The sequence below is a fragment of the Suncus etruscus genome, chromosome 17 (assembly GCF_024139225.1).
Source record: "Suncus etruscus isolate mSunEtr1 chromosome 17, mSunEtr1.pri.cur, whole genome shotgun sequence".
Classification (NCBI taxonomy): domain Eukaryota; kingdom Metazoa; phylum Chordata; class Mammalia; order Eulipotyphla; family Soricidae; genus Suncus; species Suncus etruscus.
Window position 1 is genome coordinate 13,251,995 of NC_064864.1, and position 23,807 is coordinate 13,275,801.

General features: G+C 32.3%; 1 protein-coding gene and 1 non-coding gene across 2 annotated transcripts in view; both read left to right on the top strand.

Annotated features, from left to right (window-relative positions):
* Window positions 1-23,807, top strand: part of PCDH15 (protocadherin related 15) — a 1,226,762-nt gene that overhangs the window by 517,320 nt on the left and 685,635 nt on the right. The window lies entirely within an intron of this gene.
* LOC125995616 (small nucleolar RNA SNORA51) lies at window positions 571-703 on the top strand. Its single transcript, XR_007491112.1, has one exon. It is a non-coding gene; the product is annotated as a small nucleolar RNA SNORA51 (small nucleolar RNA).

The window sequence follows — 23,807 nt, forward strand, 5'->3', positions numbered from 1 at the left end:
ATAGAACTAGTGATTTTTCCAGGATAGTTTACTATTAGACAAATGCTTTAACCTCCAACTTTTTTTTTAAATGAACTTTCAGGGAAAATAACTGTGCAATGAATTAATACACCATTCACAAAGCACTGAGGATCAAGGAGACTTGAAAGTAAAGACATAGATTTCCATATAATTTTTAATATATCATGAAGCCACGTAAAGTCCATATGGGCATAAATCTTTGAGATATTCCCTTTGAGTTTCATATTGATGAATTCTTTTTACTGTCATTTGAACATTATTGCTTATATCATTATATTAATAATTTCCCTGTCCCGCTTTTGAGAAAAAATAGTGACACTGCTTATTTTTTATAAAAATGCTGATGTTATATTTCCAATGTTAATTGTAAAATGGCAAAAATAAGAAAATATTGGCGATAAAGGAAATCTGTCTAGAGTACAGGCCTGTGTGGGGTGGGGAGGAAGGACACTTGGGATATTGGTCATGGGAATGTTGCACTGGTGAAAAATTTTTTTTGTGTGTATATATATATATATATATATATATATATATATAAAGAAAAGTTAAGGCCTCCCAATTCTTACCACAGGCTGTGTTCCTTACACTGACTGTATAGAAAGAGCAGGTACAGTAAATGTAACCCATATACACCTCAACCCAGGCCCTTTGCTTGGTCTGTATTTTAAATTGGGGGACAAAAAAAAAAAAAAGAAATCTGTGTAGTTAAGTAAATTTCTAGTGCTATATGAATGGATAAATAAATTAAATCATAATACATGATGAGATACTATTAAGGAATGAGAAGATAAATTAATTTTATTTTTATAACTAGGTGAAATTAAAGGGTGTCATGATAAGTGGAAATAAGTCAAAGAGAAAAGAACAAATGCTAAATGATTTTACACATGTGTAGTGTATGACAATAGCATTGAAAGTACTTAATTAATAGACTGTGACAGCATAACTGATGCTACAAAGCTTGTAGGAGGAGAAGAGTGATAAGGCAGATTAGAGGTGGTATAAGGATGGTGGCAGAAGGCTTGGGGGTAATTTGCCAGTAGTGGAGATGTTGTAACCTTGTAAACATCAGAAATATAAATTAATTTACTTCAATTATAATAAAATATATAGGTCATTAAATTAAATGATGGAAGAGAATAAATACCTGCACACAATAGAGCTAACAAAGAACTAACCTCTAATATATGTGAGAGCTCATAAAACTCAACAAGAAAACAATCAACTCTATTTTTTACAGGGAGAGATAGGTGATTGAACAGTAGATAAGGAACTTTCTTTGCATATGGTCAATTCAATTTGACTTTGGCAACATATTTAGACCTCAGCTGTGACATATGTGATCACTGAATGCAGCAAAGAAAAATATATGTTTATATTATATATATGTATTTTCGGGAGAAATATTGAACAGACACTTTAATATAGAAGAAATAGAGATATTAAAAGTAAATAAAATATATATCAATATTACTTTAAGGAAATGCACGCAAAAAAATGAGACAATACCTTACACTTCTGAAAAAGACCTTGAATAAGGAGCCAGAAATAAGTGTTGATAAAAGTATAGAAAAATAAATATTCAAACTCTGCTGGTGAGAATTTAAATAAGTCTAGAAGATTTTTTTTAAAAAAATGAATAGTATATTTTTTACTAACAGTATATTGATTTTTTTCAAAACGTGAAAAAGCAATCTAGCATGATACAGCAGTTCCATTCTCAAGTCTTTATACAAGGAATACAAAAACAGTACTCTAAAAAAAGCAAACAGTGCTCTAAAAAACAGTACTCTAAAAGTGATATTTACACATCTATTATTTTTGCAATACTTTTTACAATAGCCAAGAAATAGAAATCCCAAGAGCTCGATGAAATTTGGACTTAGAAAACATGGCCATACGTTTTCTGAAAACTACTTTTAACCATACAAGAAGAAGAAATATTGATTTTTTGCAATAAATTGGATGGGATTTGAGGAACTAGGATGAGTAAAATAAATCAGAAGAGGAAATACAAATATCGAATGATATGATTTATAAAGAAACAAAATAGGTAGCAATCAAAGCCAAAGGAAAACAAACCCTTGAGTTTTGTACAAGCTGAAGCGTCCTGAGTGGGGATCAACGGAAAAGGACTGTGTCCAATCAACATTACTAGAGATAAATTGTGTTCTCAAAATATATTTTGAACAGGGATAGAATTTTATTTTTAAAATATCAATAAACTTTCATCTCAATTGTATATCAATTAAAAGATAAATTCCCTTCTCATTGTGACTCTCAATTGAATCATACTGTAAAGAGAAATATGTTTATGTGCTAAAATAATTAGTGAACCCCAAGTATAACTGTTTTTATTAAGCCTTTCTACATGGTTCTGTGTGTATCCTGTGTTACTCTTTTTCATAAGGTTCTTCTAACCCCTGAGACACTTTCTACCTTCCATTCTGGCTGGGTCATACAATTTATATCATACCAGATTGTGTGATAGAATTGAGCAAATGCCATATCATTCGGTTAACATTATGGCTACTATTCAACAAGATATAGCATTTACCAACAATTTACTTATAAAATGTTGTGCTTTTTTGTGTTGTTTTTTATTTTGGTCCATACCTTGCCAACTCGGGTTTTACTCTTGTCTGTGCATAGGGATCACTAGTCAAGGAGTCTGGGTAAACAGATGAGTTACGAGGAATCAAATCTGGGTTGGATGCATACTTTGCAATAACTCTACCTGTTGCACAACTGTAATATCTATCTCTTCAGCTATGCAATATCTTATAATTCGTAACTCATAACCAAACAAAAATAGTTCAGTTATGTTCAAAAAATAGTTCACTAGTGTCTTATAGTGCCATAGAAGCTTGTATAATAGAGGCATGAAAAAGAATAAATTTTATCACCACCTTCGGTCATACTAATGTATTTTATGTAGGCCTAGTTATAGTTTACAACAAAAAGTATAAATTTTTTAGTGTAAGAAAAGATTAATTTACAAAAAGAAACTTTACTAGTTTCAACAGACTATTACTTTAACTTATGCATTCATTTTAATACAGTTTATATTGAATAGTATGTAATAGAAAAATAAATCATAATTTATAGTGAAAATTTCAGAGCATCGTAAAGAAATTTACAAAGTTAAATTAATTATTCTCAAATCTATGTACAGCTTCTAAAGTCTCTTACCTACAATTTTTCCAAATTAATTTCCCAACTCATAATTTATGTTGATTTTAGAGTGTATTAATTTGCATGTTTTTAGCAAAACTCAATATGTGTAGCATATTAAATTCTGGATCATTTAGAGTAAGATTTTATATGGATTTTACTATACGATTTTCTATGGATCAAATTGAAACTAAGATAATAATCATATCTGACTAATACTTTCTGGTTGTTCTCACTTTCAGATTTTTGTTTTGTTCATATTTTTATAACACTAGAAGTTTCTGAAGCCAGATAATAATGTAATATATTCTAATTGTTGAAAATAATTTTAAGCTTTTTTTTGGATTATTTCAGCTATTTCTGTTTTCTTCATATTTTTAAAAATATTTTGTTGGACTTAAACATAAACTAATTTTATATTTTTAAATCTTCATGCAGTGAATCAGTAAAATTTAAAGTTCTAGTAATGAATAGCAAAATCTTTAATATTTTAATTTCATGTGGTTATATAAAAGTATTACTCTTTAAGTTTTCATATTTTTTATATTCATTTTGTTGAATTTTTTATTTTGCTGACATTTTGCTCTTCTGATCTTGATGACTCTCTCTATGACCACTGCAGTATTTTGTACTATGATTCAAACTAAACATGACTCCCCTTTTTATTAAGATCTTTTTCTGGAGTTTTATCTTCTGTTTGAGCACATTCTTTATTTACCTTAACTATGTTGGTTTAGGTGCATGAGATAATTACCTCTCTTTCTTCTACATTTCTCATAGGAAATAAACCTTGTGATTTAGTCTATCCTAGCTCTTGGTTGTTTTTCAAGCCATTTTAATTGTCATTTATTACTTTTGGTTGTTGTTAATGGTTCCCAGTAAGTCAATGTGGCTCAGATTTACCAAAGAAAACTTTATTTTAGGAGAATTTGAAGCTAATTGGTGACTAATGAGTTTGGTTGAACTAAATGTGCATGAATATCAAAGAAAGACTAGAAATTGGGCATTTCTTGCTGTTCTTATTTAATGAATTTTGGGGGATGGGGCAGGCATAACCAGTTGACTTTTTGCTACACTCCTGTGGAATCTGTGGTCTTCTACTCCAGCAACTAGCAAGCCAGGTGATCAAAGAGGACATTTAGAAACCAGGGTTCTAAATCTATGTGTAACATTCTTTCAGGGAGACATTGATGATATTGAATGGGCTTTGGTGAGACATGAAAAGGATAATGCTCCCTATTTCTCTGGAATTACGTCAGTTTGCCTCTAGATATTTTATAAATTAGAATATGAACCTCAAGAGACAACTTTACACATGAACTTCACATATGCATACATTCACACATGTCAGCAAACAAAGCTAGGCTTATATCAGGGGGGGGAATGAAGCCATTCTCTCTGCTATCCTCACACTTAGAATAGGGTGTCAAAAAAAGTAAAGCAAGTCTTCTGAAGCCGATTTAGAATGGTTTTCATGCTGTAATTTGTGCCTCTCATAGAACCCCTATCCATCAGCTTTCAGAGGTAACTATGGTAGATTCTGATGGATGGGAATTTTAATTTATAGCTTACATTCTGCACGTTAGAGACAAACTATGCCCTCCCAGGTATAATCTGGGATTGGGGTGTTCCCTCACAACTGAATTAACACTGTCAGTAGTTTTTGATGACAATTTTCAGTCTTCCATAACCAATTGATTTGAGTCATTTCTTATTTTGTATAGATATATGAAAGTTTCTCAAACTAGATTTTGTATTTCTATCAGTGGGAAAGATTGAATTATAGATTCAGAGTCACTCTATCTTTGTGGGGGTTCAAAGCCTTCTCTGGAACAATTTTTAACTGAAAAAAACATTTTTAAAATTGTATGAATATATATACTTTTTGGATCACAGTCATCTCAAAGCTTACATCTTGTTCTGCCCTTGTTTATTCTTGACATTACATTGATTACGTTGAAAATATGAGGGTAGACTATTTATAATTATATCCTGGTTGGTTGAACATTGCTGTGGGTGTCCAGGATCAAAGTCACGTTATGTGTAAGACAATCTATTCCTGGCTATATGTCTCTGGCCCCCTATTTTATGAATATTTTGCATTCATTTTACTTGGAATACCACTATTGAGCACAGAATTTTGTAATTAGTGCATAAAAATATATATACCCCAAATTTCAAATATATTTAAATCATATTTAACCACTTAAAATTTAAATTATTCTAAAATTAGAATATTTTGAAAATACTGTTAGAGAAAGACAATAGAATTAATAAACAATACTATGTAGACAATAAATATATTCATACATGTTAGTAATAATAAAAACAATAACTTATAGATACTAAAACTAAAAGCATGTTTTGGATCATTTCTCAAGCTGTCAATATTAAATCGGATTTGACACAGCAATGTTCAATCAACCAGGATATAAATGGGTCTACCCTCATATTTTCAATGTAATGTTGCTTTGTCAGACTATGGTGGAGCTACTGGGCAAATATAATGTTGTCAGTATCTGATATACTAAATCGAACAGTAGGTGAGGGACCATGTAACTAAAATATAGCTCTTCCCAAGGAATGCCAGGGAAGTATGTAAACCTGACTGCTGAGTTAGTTCCACATCCCAAAATGTAAAGACTAGTTATGCCATACAATTGATTTACATTTTTAAATACTGTTAAAAAAATTTCAGAAACATAACAACTCTATAAAATTTAGGGAATTTAATATGGGCAACATTTTTTGTTGATAGACAGATGATCCCTATAATCATTTTCAAGTGATTTTCTTTAAATTTGGGGGCCAAAGAGATATTACAGTAGTTAGGTACTTGCTTTGCAAATGGCTGACCTGGATTTTATCCCTATTGTCCCATGTGTTCCTCTGAGTACCATTAAAAGTGAATCCTGAGCACAGCTGTGTGTGACCTCAAAACAAACAAAATTAATTATTTACAATATTTTGCTTTTCTGATTCTAACAATCTTTTTTACTCAAAGACCAATTTATTATGTATTCAATTGTAACTTGTCATTCAAATTTCAGAATCGTAATTTCCACTAAGGTGGAGACATTTCATTTATAGCACAAGTATCAAAAAATCCAATAGATTTATTAGAGAAAATCCTCATTATCAATAATATAAGCACACATTTAGCTGAATTTAAATTTTTAGTAAAAATGATATATAGTGAGTTTTAAGATGAGGTTTTAGATTCTATTGTGAGAAGAAGCTTATTCGGTCTCTGTACACTTTGTTTTGGTAGCTGATATTAAGGAGTTTTCTGCATTTTTGAGTCTCTATCTCTAGTTTCCTCTCTCTCTAACACACACACACACACACACACACACACAAACACACACAGAAAAGGCTTTGGAGACCTCAAAAGAAGATCTTCAGTCCAAAAATTTTCAAGGTAGTTTATATTGACTCTTAGATTTATACTACTTCAAAGATAAAATAAAATAGTCATTTACTAGTTTTGGAGGCTTCGTTTTCTGGTACTGCTGAAATTTTATATATCCTTCTTTCATGTGTCAGTTAATTAGAACATATAAAAGAGCAGTGTTTTAACTTTTAATTAACATGATGCATCATTTATGCTAGTGCCTTATTATTCAAAAGATACATCTAAGTATACATTCATATAAAGTTATAGAATGATATTAGCATAACCATTAGTAACAGACTTAAAAACAATATATCCAGCCACAAATAAATTATTTGATAAATATTAGAGATTAAAAGTACATGATATAACTCACTAATTTTGATACATTTATTATCTTTATTTTAATTGATTAACTTCATAAAATTGAATCACTGTGTGATAAACAGACACAAAGATGTTCATCATTAGTTTTCAGGCAGACGGTGTTCCAACATCTAACCCTTCACCAGTTTCTGCCACCAGTGCTCTCAGTTCCCTGTCCTGTCTCCAAGGCATTAAATTAAATTTTAACCCAATTTAATTTGTTTTGTGATATATAAATATATATTTCTTTAAATAAATTAACTTACTCTATCAAGGTAGAATTTAGAAATTAAATTTCCTTTCATATTATACACATAGAAAATGAATCAAAATATGCAACTGACCCTGCATATTTTGTGAAAATAGCTCATGGGAGAAAGAACATAAAGATATATGTGAGAATATTCAGCAGCTATATTGGCTATTACTAATTGCCTAAATTAAATTTCTCATTTGCTGAGAGTATTACAATCAAGAGTTTGGGAGCAGAATATAGAAATCAAAAAAAAAAAAGCTAGTAGATAAGATAATGAGGACATCATCTTATAAAAACATAATTCAAACAGTTAAGATGCCAGAGCTCAAAAATCAGCAGAAGACAGATAGGGCTTTATGAGATTTAAAACCTGCTGAAAGTAAGATGGGCAGAAATTTAACAAATGTACTAATTATGATTTGGAAAAGAAGGTAGTTTTTATGGTTTTATCACAAATTATACTGATCAATATATTATAAATAAGAAGCAAGCTTGAAGATACAAGGAAAAGGTAATTTTCAAGAACAAAATCAAACATTTTTGTACTTTTCCTCCATTCCAATTTTCAGATAACAACAAATTTAGGTTATATAGCACAATACAAATTGTTTACACATTGGCTATTTAAAAGCCATCAGATCAGTAAATAGTTCTACACAATAAAATTTTATTGGAACATATTTTATAATTTTCTCCTTTGAGTTAGTCTTAACTAAATTATATATAATATATATATTTATGTATATATTATATATAAACTTTTTTTTTTTGCTTTTTGGGTCATACCTGGTGATGCTCAGGGGTTACTCCTGGCTATGTGCTCAGAAATCGATCCTGGTTTGGGGTACCATATATAACGCCCTGGGATCGAACCACAGTTCATTCTAGGTTAGCATGTGCAAGGCAGACCCTCTACCATTTAGACCACTACTCTGGCCCTTAAATTATATATATATATATATATATATATATATATATATATATATATATATATATATATATATTTTAACATTCAGATTTAATATAGTGAAAAACTGTTAGTCTTCTCTCTAAGATCAGGTAAAAGACAAGGATTTATACTATTATCACATTATTTGATATAGTATTAGACGTCCTTTCCATAGCAAATAGACCTGAAAAATCTATCCTGGAAATTCATATCAGAAAAGAAATAAAAATATGACTATTTGTAGAAGAAATAATATGTTTAGAAAATCCCTAAAATACCTCCTAGATAATATAAACTATTATAGTAATGTGGCAGACTATTGAATCAATATTTAAAAATACTTGGCTTTTGATACATATAAAACAAGCTAAAGTAAGACTATATTTAGGTATTGGATATATTTAAGAATAAAATTAGGCATGATTTGTGTTATTCAATGTATAAAAAATTGAGGGTTTTAGTATAATCTAGTTATATTATAACCTGTCTTCAAGTTCTAACTACAAGAAATACATTTGAAAGGAGCATAATTTCACGAATAAAGAATAAAAATAAAATTTATATTTGACTTGAGAAGGCAGTAAAATATTAATAAAATTGGCAGCATAGTTTCTAGAAAACAACTGAAAATAATAGAATACCTGGGACAAATATAACACACTTGTGAAACAATAAATTGAGTAAAATGTTAAGAACAATGACATTAGTTTCTTTTTAAGACTGCGGTTAAAATGTGTGAAGTTGGGGCCGGAGAGATAGTGAAGCAATAGGGCATTTGCCTTAGACGCTGTAGGACGGTGGTTTGAATCGGCATCCCATATGGTCCCCCGAGCCTGCCAGGAGCAATTTCTGAGCGTAGAGCCAGGAGTAACCCCTGAGCATTGCCGAGTGTGACCCCCCAAAAAATGTGTGAAGTTTTGGTTCTTGTGATTTATCACAAACACTGTTAAGATTAAAGAATATATTGAGGAAACACAAACTGATTTATCTATTGTGGTTATTAATCATGAAGATCAGGCAGCTCTTTGCATTTTTAATATTAGGAAATAATGAGATGAAGGTAAGGAGCAGTTAATAAAAACCTTGAAAAAATGGATAAGTGACAAAAGCATTGTAGATTATGGATCACTAATTTTTTGTGGATTAATTGTGGATTGTGAATCACTAATTTTTAAATGAGAGCTGAAAACTGAAGAACAGTTTACAGATTATCTTACTGACGTGAATGATGATATATTATTAGTAGATAAAGTGATACAAAATTTAGGGAATTAGAACTGTGTGTATTATGTAATTTCTGAATACTATTAATACACAGAATTTAACCATGCCACTTAACAGACCATTTACCTAAAGCAGCCATAAACTTTTTCCACTTATGACCCTTAGACTGTATCCTGGGCAAATCAGTCAGAAATAATTCATAATCACTGCATGGTAGATTTTGAATTAGTTTTAGGTAATCTTTATTCTGAAAAAATTCACAGTTGCCAAGATTTTTTCAATTCCCACATAAGTTACATAATCTACAAGTGGTCATGAAGAAGCTAGAACTAAAGGCACTTGTGAGTTGGCAGAGAAGTTTTTGCAATTTTTTTTAATATCAAAAAGAATAAGTTTGCCATCATGCCATGTTGCTGAAGATTACTTTCTTGAATATATTTTTCTCCTTCCTAACTCAATATCCAACATCTCTTCCACGTCTTTCAAAATGTGGAAAATAATTTATTCAAATGTAAAGAACTTTACTGTACTCAAATTGAAACACTGATAGTCCTTTCTTTGAGAGTGGGAAAACAAAAAAGATGCTCAAGGGATATTCCTAGCTCTGCACTCAATATTGACTCCTGGTGGTCCTCAGGGGGACATATAATGTACTGAAAATTGAACCTAAAAAATTTAACCTGAAAAAATGTATATCTAAAAAAAATTGAGCTTATGTCTTCTCTTTACAATAGAAGTACCCTATACACTAGACTATATTTCCAGCTTTATGGAACTAAAATAATTTTTCATTCATTTCATCTAGCCCAAAATTCGCAAACTCTGAATCTACTATGAAAGAAGCAACAGCACACACGTTGGAATTATTAAAATTTCTTTTTATTGCTATTGAACTATTATACAATATTTTCACCATAAGATTTATGTATGATAGAAAGCATGATGTATTCAATAATAAATTTAATTATATTGAAGATATATTTCATCAAATGTCAGGTTAAGGAAGTGGTTGTGTTGTGATGCAATTAATATAAAGATATAAAAATCTAATTAAAGAATAATCTCAGCTCTTAACAAAGCTTTCCTTACTGAAAATGTATACAAGCAGAAAAATTAAATAATTAGAGACAATATAGAGCACCATGTAGAATATTTTTAAAAAATATATTATATTTAAATATATTAGAGTTACTTAATTCTAAATATGTTTAGGTAATATTTCTTTAATCAATAAGAATTTTTATTAATAATTTTTATTTTGACCAAAGTGAATTACAAATCATCCACAGTAGATTTTTCAGGTACATAGTGACATTGAATCAGGAGTATTCCCATCACCAATGTTGTCCTTCCTCCACCCCTGTTCCCAGCATGCATCCCATGCACCCTTCTTTGACCCTGGCCTGCTAGTATAAGTGGTCTCTTGTGTGTCTAGCCTGTTGTAGATTGGGTATCGATTCTGTTGTAGTTGGCTTTGGATTTGGTGTTCAAGTCTGATCATTTTTTATTTCTACTCAATTTTCATACAATTGTTCTTAGTGCCCTCCACTATTTGCCCCTCAATTTGATAACAGAACAAGATAGTTCAAGTTATGTGATTCTGTTATTTCAAGTTGCTAAAATGATAATTGGGTATTTGACATACAAAGTCATACCGAGTTAATTATTTCAGGCCAATTTCTAGTAATCTGGCTTCAAAAAAAAGTCTTATTAAGAACAGCAATATAGGGGCCGGAGAGATAGCATGGAGGTAAGGCGTTTGCCTTTCATGCAGGAGGTCATCGGTTCGAATCCCGGCGCCCCATATGGTCCCCCGTGCCTGCCAGGAGCAATTTCTGAGCCTGGAGCCAGGAAAAACCCCTGAGCGCTGCCGGGTGTGACCCAAAAAATCCAAAAAAAAAAAAAAAAAAAAAAAAAGAACAGCAATATAACAGCTTATGCAATTACATTATTAGTACAATTTTATCATTACTTATTTTTGTCATTATGTTGCATTCGTTTTTGCTGTACACATTACATTTTACCTTAACTAATTGTAAATTTCAGCAACATTGGAGTTCTCTATTAAATAAGGCATTCATGTGAGCCATATTACATTTCTTGATCCTGTTTGGACTCAAAATTCACAAAGCCCAATATGCGAAATTTTTACCACATCATCCTGTAGAGAAGTCAGCACTAAACACTCTTTCCTTTAAATACTGAAAGACAATCTTTGAATACATTAAAATGCAGTTTTCCATCTTGTACTTTAAATGAGACTAAATCCAAGGAGCATGACAAAGAGAGTGAATTCATCTGAATATATGTGTCTACTTATCTTTTATCCAGAGTCTTTCATGCAATGCCAAATTGTTCTACCATGTCAGAGAATCATTGGTTTCTTCAAAGGTGCAATCTGACAGTTTGAAAATAGTCAATTTTATTTTTCTATATTATTATTTTGCTAGAGTATGTAACCACATTTAAATTTACAGTTAGCAATATCCATTTTTAAGTAGTGCTTAAGAGGCTCAAAAGGTTTATTTATACCTCATCTAAAATTATAGCTTAACAAATTAATATTCATTTTGTTTCTAATTAAGCCCAATCTAATTGTAGTACCTTTTAGAAATAAATATAAAACATAGACAAAGAAAGTTAGAGAAAATTATTCCCTGGAAACTCTAAATCCTGTGAATATTAATACTGTATTTTGTTTACTTTCAAAAAATTATATATTGTAATTAATTTAAAATATGTTTATTTTAACCTAAGTTCTGGAAAATTAATTCAAAATTAGTCATTGATTTCTTATATATTGAAAAGTTCTCATAAAATTATAAATTATTATTAAAAACTTAACACAAATGCATTCAAATCAAACTATTTCTAATTTATTTGAGATAAAAGTATTATCAACAATAACTAGGAATGAATAGTTTTTTTCTATGGGAATTATTTAAAAAAAAATCTTAAAATAAAGCCTAAGGAAAGTCTCTAGCCATATCTTCCACAGAATCTGGAAAAGCAAAGTTACCTAAAAAATTACTGTGAAAGATTTGGTAAAAATAAAAATTAAAAAAAGCAAAGTTAAACATTATTATACAAATAATTTTCAAATTTCTATTTAAATAAGGTATTATTTTATCAATGATGAGTTTCCAGGACTCAAGAAATATTGAACTTTTATTTTATTATCTCCCAAACTGTATTGTAATACTTTTATTTTATTTTTAGGAGGACATACCTAATAGTGCTCAGGAACTATTGCTGGCTCTGCTTTCAGAAATTACTCCCAATTGGCCCAGGGGACTATAGGAATGCCAAGGATCTAACTCAGGTCTACCACAGGAAACTAAAATGCCCTACCCACTGTGCTATAGCTCATAGTTCTACTTCTTAATAATTTGCACCTGATACCTTTATTTAGATGAAAACTGTCAGTCTCTGTCAATGCATCCCATCTTTATCTGTATTACATAATCACACTTGCATACACAAATATCTTATACAATTAAGATTTATGTCAGATTAAGATTACATTACATTTCAACTAAATTATACACAAAGTACATTTTAACCTAATTCAATGTATATATTAAACGAGTTCAGCTAGCTTTTTAGATATCATTTATATCATGTCTCATTTTATTTTTTAGTGATTAACCATTATATGTTATTTTAAATATTTATTTATTTATTTATTTATTTATTTATTTATTTTGGTAGTTGGTTTTTGGGTCACAACGGTGGTACTCAGGGGCTCAGAGATTAACTTCTACCCTATGCTCATAAATCGCTCCTGGCAGGCACAGGGGACCATATGGGATGCAGGGATTCGAAACACCATCCGTCCTGAATCGGCTGCGTGCAAGGCAAACACCCTACCACTGTGCTTTGCTCTCCCGCCCCAAGTATTCATTTTTAAAACTATATAATTTACAAAGTAATTTGCTATCAGCCACTTGTATAAAATGCAATTCTTCTTATACTTGTATTTTATCATAAATTAAACATGCTGATTCCTATACTAAATCTACTTTCTTAATTTCTCATCACAAAGCACACTAAATATTTTTGCTCATCCTTGTTCTATATTATTTTATAAATGATGCACCAATAACCCCAATTTCCATATGTTGAATCTTTGGTACATAATGAAATATTTCTGAAACTTTTATCATCTAGATAAAATTTTCATTTATTTAATAATTTTTCCACTGACATATTCCCCAGTTTTGGAACCAAACATAGAAGAACTCTAATTTAGACTCTGTGTTTGGTGTCATTCTTGATGTTCAGGGAACAATGTTGTAACAGGAACTGAACTCAGAATTCTTTTCTGCACAGCTTGATTTTCAACCATTGAGATATCATTCATTGCTTTATTTATTTTATTCTTTTATTGTTGGTAAAGGTACATCTCAAGCAGTTCTCAAATGTTCTATAAGTCACTCCATTGAACCAGAAGGTGAATGTGAGGGACCCCAGATATGGTGCTGTGAAAGTCTGCAATGCAGATGATTCCCAGAGCAAATCTAGAGATAGTCAAGTACATTGGGCAAAATATGGCTGTGTTATGTTTTGCTGATTGTTCTTGGGAAATCATGTGATGCTGGAGGTATAAACAGGTCAGCTTTACAGAAGGAATTTGTCCTAATCCTTGTATCATCTCTTTGGTTTTTCATTTTACACTTCTTAACATAAGTTCATAAAATCTACTTTTTGGCATAGAATCTTATCATATGAGGATTGTGTAAGTGTAAGGACTGTCAGAGCATAGCTAAGAAATTATTAAAACATAAAGTCTTTCAGAAATCGCTCCTGGCAGGCTTAGGGGACCATATGGGACCAAATGGGATTCCAGAATTCGAACCACCGACCTTATGCATGCAAGGCAAACTCCTTACCTCCATGTTATCTCTCCGGACCCTCAAATAAGTATTTTCTGAAACATTTCTATATGACATTTTGCTGTAAAAATCTAAAATTATCACATCTACTGATGTATGAGAAATTACTTTCCAGAAAAGTCTTCACTTTTTCATACAGAACTGTTCATATAAGATGAGACCATATGAAGTATCTTAATTTTGCAATTAAATACAAACAAAATGGGAATGTTTTTGTAATAATATTAAATGTTTTTATGTTGTTAGCTTTCTATGATTTTAATAACATAATTTATATAGAGCATTTTATTTTTACTATGAATGTGGTGATACCTACACATTTACAGATGAATAGATCTAAAACTAAGATTTCACAAGAAAGTAAATCAATATAAATTGATAAATATTTTTAAAAAACTGCATTTTATTCTTTCTGAGTTATTTAAACTTAATATTGTTAATAATTATTATCAAAACATCTTGGAATTTACATTTTAAAGTACACAAATTCTATGTAAAATTTAGTTAATTTTGGATTGGCAATGATAGCACAGAGGATAGCATGTTTGCCTTGCATGCAGCCGACCTGGGTTTGATCCATGGCAACCTATGTTTTTCCCCAAACCTGCTAATGATGATTTCTGAGAGTAGAACAAGGAGTAAACCCTGAGACAGGTGGGTGTGTCCCACAACCCCAAAATAAGTGAATTTAGTGAAAAAAATAGTAATATTTAACAAGAAGAATCTGAATGTGACTACAAATGTGTAAAAGTGTGTTTTATTCTGAGAATGAGATTATTACAGCTATGTGAAGAAATAAATCATGGATACTGAGTAAGTATCAACATGAATAAGTGAAGATTAAAATAAAGCTATGTACATTTTAAATTCATAAACAAAAATGAGCAGACATACAGCATTTCAGATAAAATACTAAATCATTATTGAAAGTGTATGACATTTCTCAGCAAACTATGCACAACATATCTTTATTTATTAATTTAGTATAGGACAATCTTAAGCACAATTAGAGGATGCCATACTCAATCTGTATTGTCCTAAAAATAGGTCTATTAGGGGCTGGAGTAGTGGCTCAAGTAGTAGGGCATTTGGTCTGTACATGCTGACCTAGGACGGACTAAGGTTCGATTCCCTGAGTCCCATATGGTCCCCCAAGCTAGGAGAGATATCTGAGGATAGCCAGGAGTAACTCCTGATCATCACCGGTGTGTCCAGCCCAAATAAATAAATACAATAAAATCTCCGTTAAAGTTTCTTGCAAGATTGGTTTCAAGGCTATAAATTCTCATAATTTATTGCCTATCCCTGAAGCTTTGTCTTGTTCCTTCAAATATGAATGATAAGATAGATGAATGATTACTTTTGATGTTCTTTTTACTGAATCTTTTTCACTATTCTACTCCATTCTCTTCTAGCTCATAAAATTACATTTGATAATGCTGCTCTTAATCTTGTGAGATTTCCTTTGTATGTAAGTCGATTTTATCATCCTGTTGAATTTAATATTTTTCTTTGTTTTGAGATTTTTGTCATATCTTGTAAGATGTGTCTTGGAGATTTTCTATTTGAACCTCTTTTAACTAAAATCTTCAAGTCTCTTTTATCTGGGTATTTGTCTCCCCTCAACTGTTACTTCTTCAACTATTGGTTCATCATTGAATTTGGCTTTCTGTTCCTCAGAGACTCAATGGATTCTTATGTTTTTTTCTTTATAGTTCTCCTCATGAACTATGACTAGCACAGTGTTCATTTCTTTTGACTTTATTCTATTTTCTATTGTATTCTAGAAGCTTTCTACATCTCATTTTAGAGCTCTTAGATCTTTTTTAAGCCGCTGTAATTCTGCTGCTCAGAGCTTCACTTAAGTTTGTATATGGCCTATTATATTTTTATTCCTGGCATTTCTGATTATAACATCATCATTTAGAATCTCATACTTTCTTTTCTTTTGATAACTACCAGTGTCATAATCTCCCTAAACTCATTAAAAAGAAAACTTTGCAATGGTGTCACCAGAATAATTCTATGAGGAGTTTTAGAGCTGGTTGGTGTAAAATGAGATATCCAAGTTACTGTTTTTACTTATTGTACATGTTAGGCTTCTTTATATCTCCACCTTTAGGTATATTGTCGTATGAATGAATCTTTTTAGTTAGAGCCTAGGGTGTCTCCAATGAGTTAGGTTTAGATGACATTTTCTTTCTTTCTCTGCTCATCTTCACCATGGGAAGGAATATGTAACAGTGAGCAGCGTGAAATTTGATGAATTCAGGTGTCTGTGCATAGAGTCAATTGCTTCCAAAGATGTGAAGCTGCATTTGTTGATATGGCATATGGCAAAGGTCAAGCATGGAGGATGTTAGACCCAGGCAGAAGGGGAATGGAATTTGCCTCCTCAGACTCCATTTTTATACAATCAGTTGATTAGATAAAGCCATTCTTATTCAGGATAACCTACTTTAATCTTTTTTTTTTTTTACTTTTGGGGTCTTAACAAAAATGCTCAGGGGGTTCTTATGGTTCTGCACTCAGGAGTTACTCCTGCTGGCTCAGGGAATCATATGGATGCCAGGAATTGAATCTGAAGAGGCCACATACAAAGCAAGTACCTAACCCTTTCTACTATAGCTCCAGTCTTAGCTTTAATCTACTGATTGCAACTGACTATACAATTTAGGAGCATTAGTTATCCAAATTCATCCATAAAATTATGTATTATGTAGAATTGGCATTTTAATACTTATTTAGCCTTCAAATATTTTTCTATAAGTAATGTGATGATCCACATAAATTACGTTAAATGTCTCACAAACATATCATATATATATGTGTGTGTATGTACAATAAACCTTGCATCTTACTAATATTTTCTGGTATAAAGGTAAGAATCAAAATCTGTGTTAATTTTTTTATATTTTTAATTTTTGTGATTTGGGCCATCCTCGGTGCTCCTCAGGAGTTTATTACTGACTTGGCACACATTAATAGCTCCTGGCAGGCTGGGGTACCACATGGGATGCTGAGGATTAAAACCGGGTCTGTCCCAGGTTGGCCATGAGCATGGAAAACGCCCTACCACTGTGCATAACTCTGGTCTCTGTGATATTCTTTTTAATTATTATCTTGCTAATATTCAGCTTTCTAACCTACATCACTTATCTTATTGGAGTAGCTATCATTAAATCTCTTCTAGCTATAATGTTAAGTCTATGGTATCACAACTTCAGTTATATTTCATTTCTCTCATCTTTCATAAAACAACTACCCTCTGATATTATATGTTGAAAGCAAGATGTTACTATCCTAAGGTGCTTAGGATCAGACAAAAGTAGCCCTCGTTTTTTTATTAGTCAGAATAGTTTCAAGCACTATCATCTATGTTTTTCTCTCTGGTTGCCCTGGTGACCAAAATTATATCATACATTTTCATAACTGAGGTCAGTACCCAAGGAACATGATTTATTTCAGGGAAAACATGTTGTCGAGGATTATACTGTGTGGTATGTTCCCACATTAGGATGACTTTATCAAGACACAGAAATTTAGGTAAAACAAAAAAGTAAGCTGGATAGCTTATACTGAAAACTCTACTTTTTGACAATTTTGGTTTTATTTTTTCAGGCTAAAATACTGTCACATATCTATATTAGTATTCACATTAAAACATGGTATTCTAAATTTCAACTAATATCTAGTTTATATACCATTGAATTTTCCATCTAATAGTTAATTTAAGTCTGCTTGGTTATCTGTGGCTGATTACAAGGGGCAATAATATAAAATAGTTATCAAAATTTATCCAGGAGTTCCTTAGACTGCTACAAATTAGTCTCTTTATGGTAACAAGCAATAGGGACATCAATTGTGTGAACTGATTTTTCATGAGCCAAATTCGGCATCATGATTGAAAACTGGAGAAATGTAGCACTTACAAGAAAAAAAGAAATGAAAACAAGCTCATGTATCTTGAAGAGAATATACCTATTTAAAACCATCAAGTAAGCCATAGATTAAATGTTTATGTATAATAAGGTTAAAAGATGTCTAGTAGACGTTATTTGTTAAAGAAATCTGCTTGATGGCTTAATAAAATAGATTTTTTTCTTTTTTTGATTTGTAGTTTCTGGGAACATTCAGCAGTGCTTAGGGGTTACTCATGGCTCTGCACTCAGAAATAACTCCTGGCAGGCTCGAGTGAACAGTCTGCAGGAGTTTTTATCGAACCTAGGTTGGCCACACACAAGGCAAATACCATACTCACTCTGCATTGCACTGGTCCCTAAAGTAGATAATTTTATAATACATTTTATACACAAAGATAAAACTTTAACTAGAAAATAGTTAATATTATTTTCTCTTGCAAGTAACCTTTGGTTTATGATGACACATTCAGTGAAGCTAATTTGTTTCTTATCCAGCAATTCTAATTCTAACAGTATATATTTATTTACACAAGTATTGAGAATAAAAGTCGTGAGCTCCAAGTTTTTCTCTCAGAACAAATGTTAAATGTTTTCTTAATAATCAGCAAATGCCACCTTATAATAAAATGATACGATACAAAAACAGATGATTAAAAATCATAACTCTGGTGCAAAATAAAGTTGCTGCTACCCTAGATTTGGTCCCAAGCATAGCTAGGAAGTGCTTTCCTGTATCAAGCCAGGGGTAGCCTCAAATACTATTAGATGTGATATCCAAAGGAATAATGAATAATCCAAATCTATTGCACATTGATATATAATAAAAATACATTCTATTGTTTAAATATAACTGCACATAATTACATACAAATTTTATGTATGTATTGTAAATCTACGTTTTTTGAAAATTTTCCTTTTGCATATTTTTTAATATTAATGTATATTTTGAGGTACTGTTAGCACTTAAATTCATAGATTTTCTTTTTTTTTTTTTTTAAATTTTTTATTTGTAATTATGAGAACAAGGATGCAAAGAAAGAGGACAAGGTAAAGTTACAGTGGAAGGACAATACATAACATAATTTTCAGAAGTCCCCTTGCTGATATCCCAACTTTGAAATTTCATCCAAAGAACATTAAGATTGTAACACACTATAATATTTCTTAACAGCACACAAGGCAATCTAAAGCCATAAAACTTACATAACTCCTTAAACATTACAGGCATAGCATTTTTTTTACATTTCCATATTCATGCATATTAGCTTAAATTGACCTCAAATCTTAACTGGGTTCTTTTTAAGGATTAGAGTCAAAGGAGCACAGCAAAAATGGTGTTAGAGTGGCAATTGTTGTTTGCATAGGCCCACCAAAATATGAGGGACATGGAAAGAAATAACCTTGGCCTAAATACAAAAAGACCCGACCCCTGAAGGTTCCTGGCACAAGACCAACTCTAGGCTCCAGGCAAGCTAGATCGTCCAATCCAAGACATTGTCTGTAGTGCCAACACACTTATATTTTTCACACAGTCTCTGTTGTTGGTATCAAGCTTCTGTATTTAAGATCCTGGAATCTGTATATCCAACATTGAAGTCAGGATGTGGAGCGTCCTCTGGTTTCACCTTACAATCAAAGGGCAATGCAGGGAGCCCTGTCCTGTAAGCAAATCGTTGTTGTTGTTAAGTCTTCTCAGTGTTAATGGAAGTCTCTTTTGAGCAGGACAATGTCTGAGCAGTATAGAGTCTTCCTTGGTAGAGGATTGCTTCCAGGTGATGCTATAGACCAGCCTGGATGTTTTGTGGATGGCTTCCCTGGTTCAGGGGAATGCCAATTCTTCTGAGGTCTGTGCCAGGTCGTTATGTCAATGTTCAGGGTGTAAGGTCCCTTTGCACTATAAGATTAATCTGTACCAATCTCTATTAGATAGGATCTTATTTATATGTATAGTATTTTCCCATTTTAATGTGCCTATGCTAAAAAGGAGCAATGCCACGTGGTGTTCTTGGCCCATAAGGGGGTGATAAGAACAATTATGGTTCAATCATAAGCATTAATCTGGGGGACTCTTTCTCTAAGATTCCTTGTTAAACAGCTCAAAAAGAGAAGAAGAAAAGCGGTTAGAATCGTCACTATATAAGACAACATTTAGTAAGAATTATAGCTGTCAGAGAAAAAAAACCAAAATATTCTAAAGAAATACGTGTCCATTTTATGTATCTTGAAACAGTTTGGGGTTGTTACACACAATGCACGGCTTTGGTCTGTGATAACGCTTGTACACTACTGATTAAAAAGAGTAATGTAGATTAGATATGTTTGGGGGGGATAGAGAGTAAAGGAATAAAAAAGAGCTTTGTAGGGATGTGGGAAAGGGCACGATACATAATAAAGATTCTGGATACGTAAAAAGTAACATAACAGTAGGAATACACTTAATATATGAAGTACGCGCGGGGGCACTAGCCCCCGCGCGGTTCTGCAGTTTTGGGATGCAAAGGGCGGGATTTCTCCCCCGCCTCCCCCCAGGGCCCGATTGACCAGGCGTGGCCCTGAAGACCCACCAGGTTTGGGGGGATCTTGGCCCCCTGGACTAGGAGTTCAGCCCAGGGGACCTGTGGCTAGCTGCCCTGCCCAGAGCCCCCCACATACCAGTCAAACACCCAGAAATCCTGGCATGTGGAGTGGTCTGAGCCCAGCCGTGCCTCTGCAGTTTTGGGATGCAAAGGGCGGGATTTCTCCCCCGCCTCCCCCCAGGGCCCGATTAACCAGGCGTGGCCCTGAAGACCCACCAGGTTTGGGGGGATCTTGGCCCCCTGGACTAGGAGTTCAGCCCAGGGGACCTGTGGCTAGCTGCCCTGCCCAGAGCCCCCCACATACCAGTCAAACACTCAGAAATCCTGGCATGTGGAGTGGTCTGAGCCTAGCCGTGCCTCTGCAGTTTTGGGATGCAAAGGGCGGGATTTCTCCCCCGCCTCCCCCCAGGGCCCGATTAACCAGGCGTGGCCCTGATTTTCAATTCCCTCCTCTTAAGGAGTCAAGACACTTGCCTTAAATGTATTCTCAGCTAAATCCTTAGCACAACAAGAAGTGTCAGGAGTGAACCTCTAGTGTAGGTTTAACGTATTCTACAATCCATCCTCTCAACACAATTATAATAATAAAATCAACTTATATAGTTACATTTACATGTGCATTGATATATAATGTCAATAACCAAGCATCTTAAATTGAGTACGCATTTTTCTCTTAGTGTTTGTGGTGTTAAATTTGTATTCATGCTCTACTTATTTCAATAACATTTTTGCAGTAGGTTCCAGTGTTATGAAATGTAGAAAATAGCTAAAATGATAGTATATAAAATAGCATTTTATAACCATAAAATTTAGTTAATATTATTATAAAGTTGTACTTATTGTAAAATATAGTATATATAATTAAGTCTATTTAAATGTTTTGATAGCATAAATCATATAATGTTAAAAATTATGAGCCTATTTAGAAAAGCAGTATCATTTGAAATATTTTATATTTGAAAAGAATGAATTATTTCAAAGCCTGAAATATTTTGCCTTCTTAAAAGCAATCTTTCTTTTCTTAGCAGTATTCTTGCTAGTTCATGAAATGAAGTTTTTATACTCAATTATTTATATTTTATACTTATATTTTAAGAGTTAATATTGCTACTATGAGTTATTATAAGAATTTATATTCAGACCCCATATATATATTGTGATACTGTTTATCTTAACAATTTTACTTTCTATAGAAACTATTCTCTATTCATGAGTATTTATTATACAATACTTTTATTAATTTTGCTATTAAATAATTTATTTTTAGCCTTTGTCAAGTTTAAATTTATAATAGTTGGGAAATGGTAAACATAAATATTTGCTTTGTTTAGGTTATTAGTTAATATTTTCATGGGTATGTTAACATAAATAGCAAACTTGGATTTTTTTAAATATTTGATAGTAGTTTTATACTTTCTTTCCTTCTTTTTCAATTTTTTTTTTGCTTTTTGGGACACACTTGGTGATGCTCAGGGGTAACTCCTGGCTATGCTCTCAGAAAGCGCATCTGGCTTGGGGGATCGAATGGGATGCTGGGGGATTGAATGCCTTCTGGTCTAGGTTAATGCATGCAAACGCCCTACCCACTTGCAGCACCACCCCGGCCCATACTTTATTATTTATTTCATAAATCTATTTGTAAAATAATTTTTAAGAAAAATTATAACTAATAAGTAAAATAGATTACAGTGTTTTTTATTTCTGTTTTTTATTTTTTTATAGTTTTTATTTTGACCATATTGGCTTATATATCTTTCACAGTAGTATTTTACATACATATTAACATTGAATCAGGGGAATTCCCATCACCAAATTTGCCCTTCCTCCACCCTCATTCCCATTCCCATCTTGCATCCCATATCCCCCACCCTCACCCCCTGGGCTGCTAGAATAAGTATTCCCATCTGTGTCTAGCTTGCTACTTAGTGATCATATATCTGTTTGGTCCTGGTACCCTCCCTTATTTCCCCCTCTATTTGAGAGATGGAACTAGATATTTCTAGTTTTTGATGCTCAAAACTTAATCCTTACTTTCACTCAGAGAGCCTCTTGACAATGCTCAGGAAACCATACTGGTAAAAGGGATCTAATCTGCGTTAAATGCATGCAAGATAACAGCCACACTCACTACATTGCACTATCTCTCCAGCTCAATTTCAGTATTTAATAAATGTGAAAATAAATCAGTAGCCTATAGGTAGTGAACTAAGGAAACTGTATTTCCAATAAGCCTAAATTCATTGGACACAATAGATGCTCTTAAGAAAAGTGTGAAAAAAAGTACTTTTAAAGAAGTGAGATTTCTCCACCTACAAAGTCATGGATAGGAGAAATTTACATTATTAACATCAAGAACCTCCTAACAAAAGTTGATACGATGACTATAATATTAAGAACAGACAAATTTTTTTAATAAGCTAGTACTGTCTATTGAGTGTATATTGTTCTCTTCCTTTCAAATAAAAGTCAACACACATTTAGTTTATGAAAAGAGAGTATACCCAAACAATAGTTTTCCTGTTAAATGTAAACAAATTGTTTTACTGAAATTGAAACATCCTTTGCATAAAAAAACATTGGTCAAGTCATTTAATCTATTTATTCTTTAAAACTGTCTCTTCAACTTTGAATTTAACACATTTACTCTTTACATTTTTCCACTAGGAATATGTCTTTACTTCAAAACAACTAGAATTGACTTTGAAAACTTCATATGTTTAATCTGTTTATCTGTTAATTAGGAATTAATACCTAAGGCTTTAACTACAATGTATGTATTAAAATGTCTTTAGATATGTTCACTGACATTCATGATTTTTGTAGCTGAACTTCTTTTTCTAAAACAAGATTTTTTTTTTTTTACCGGATCTTTGTAGAATTCCTCACTGCAGTTATTACAGTAAGCTACAAGGTTGCCAGGCACCTGCAGGTTACTGCAGTCAGTTGCAAATCCTCCAGTTGCCTGTCTGCTGCATGGCTGCAGAGTCCCCAAACTGCAGGACTGCAGCGGCTGCAGACTGCAGAGACCC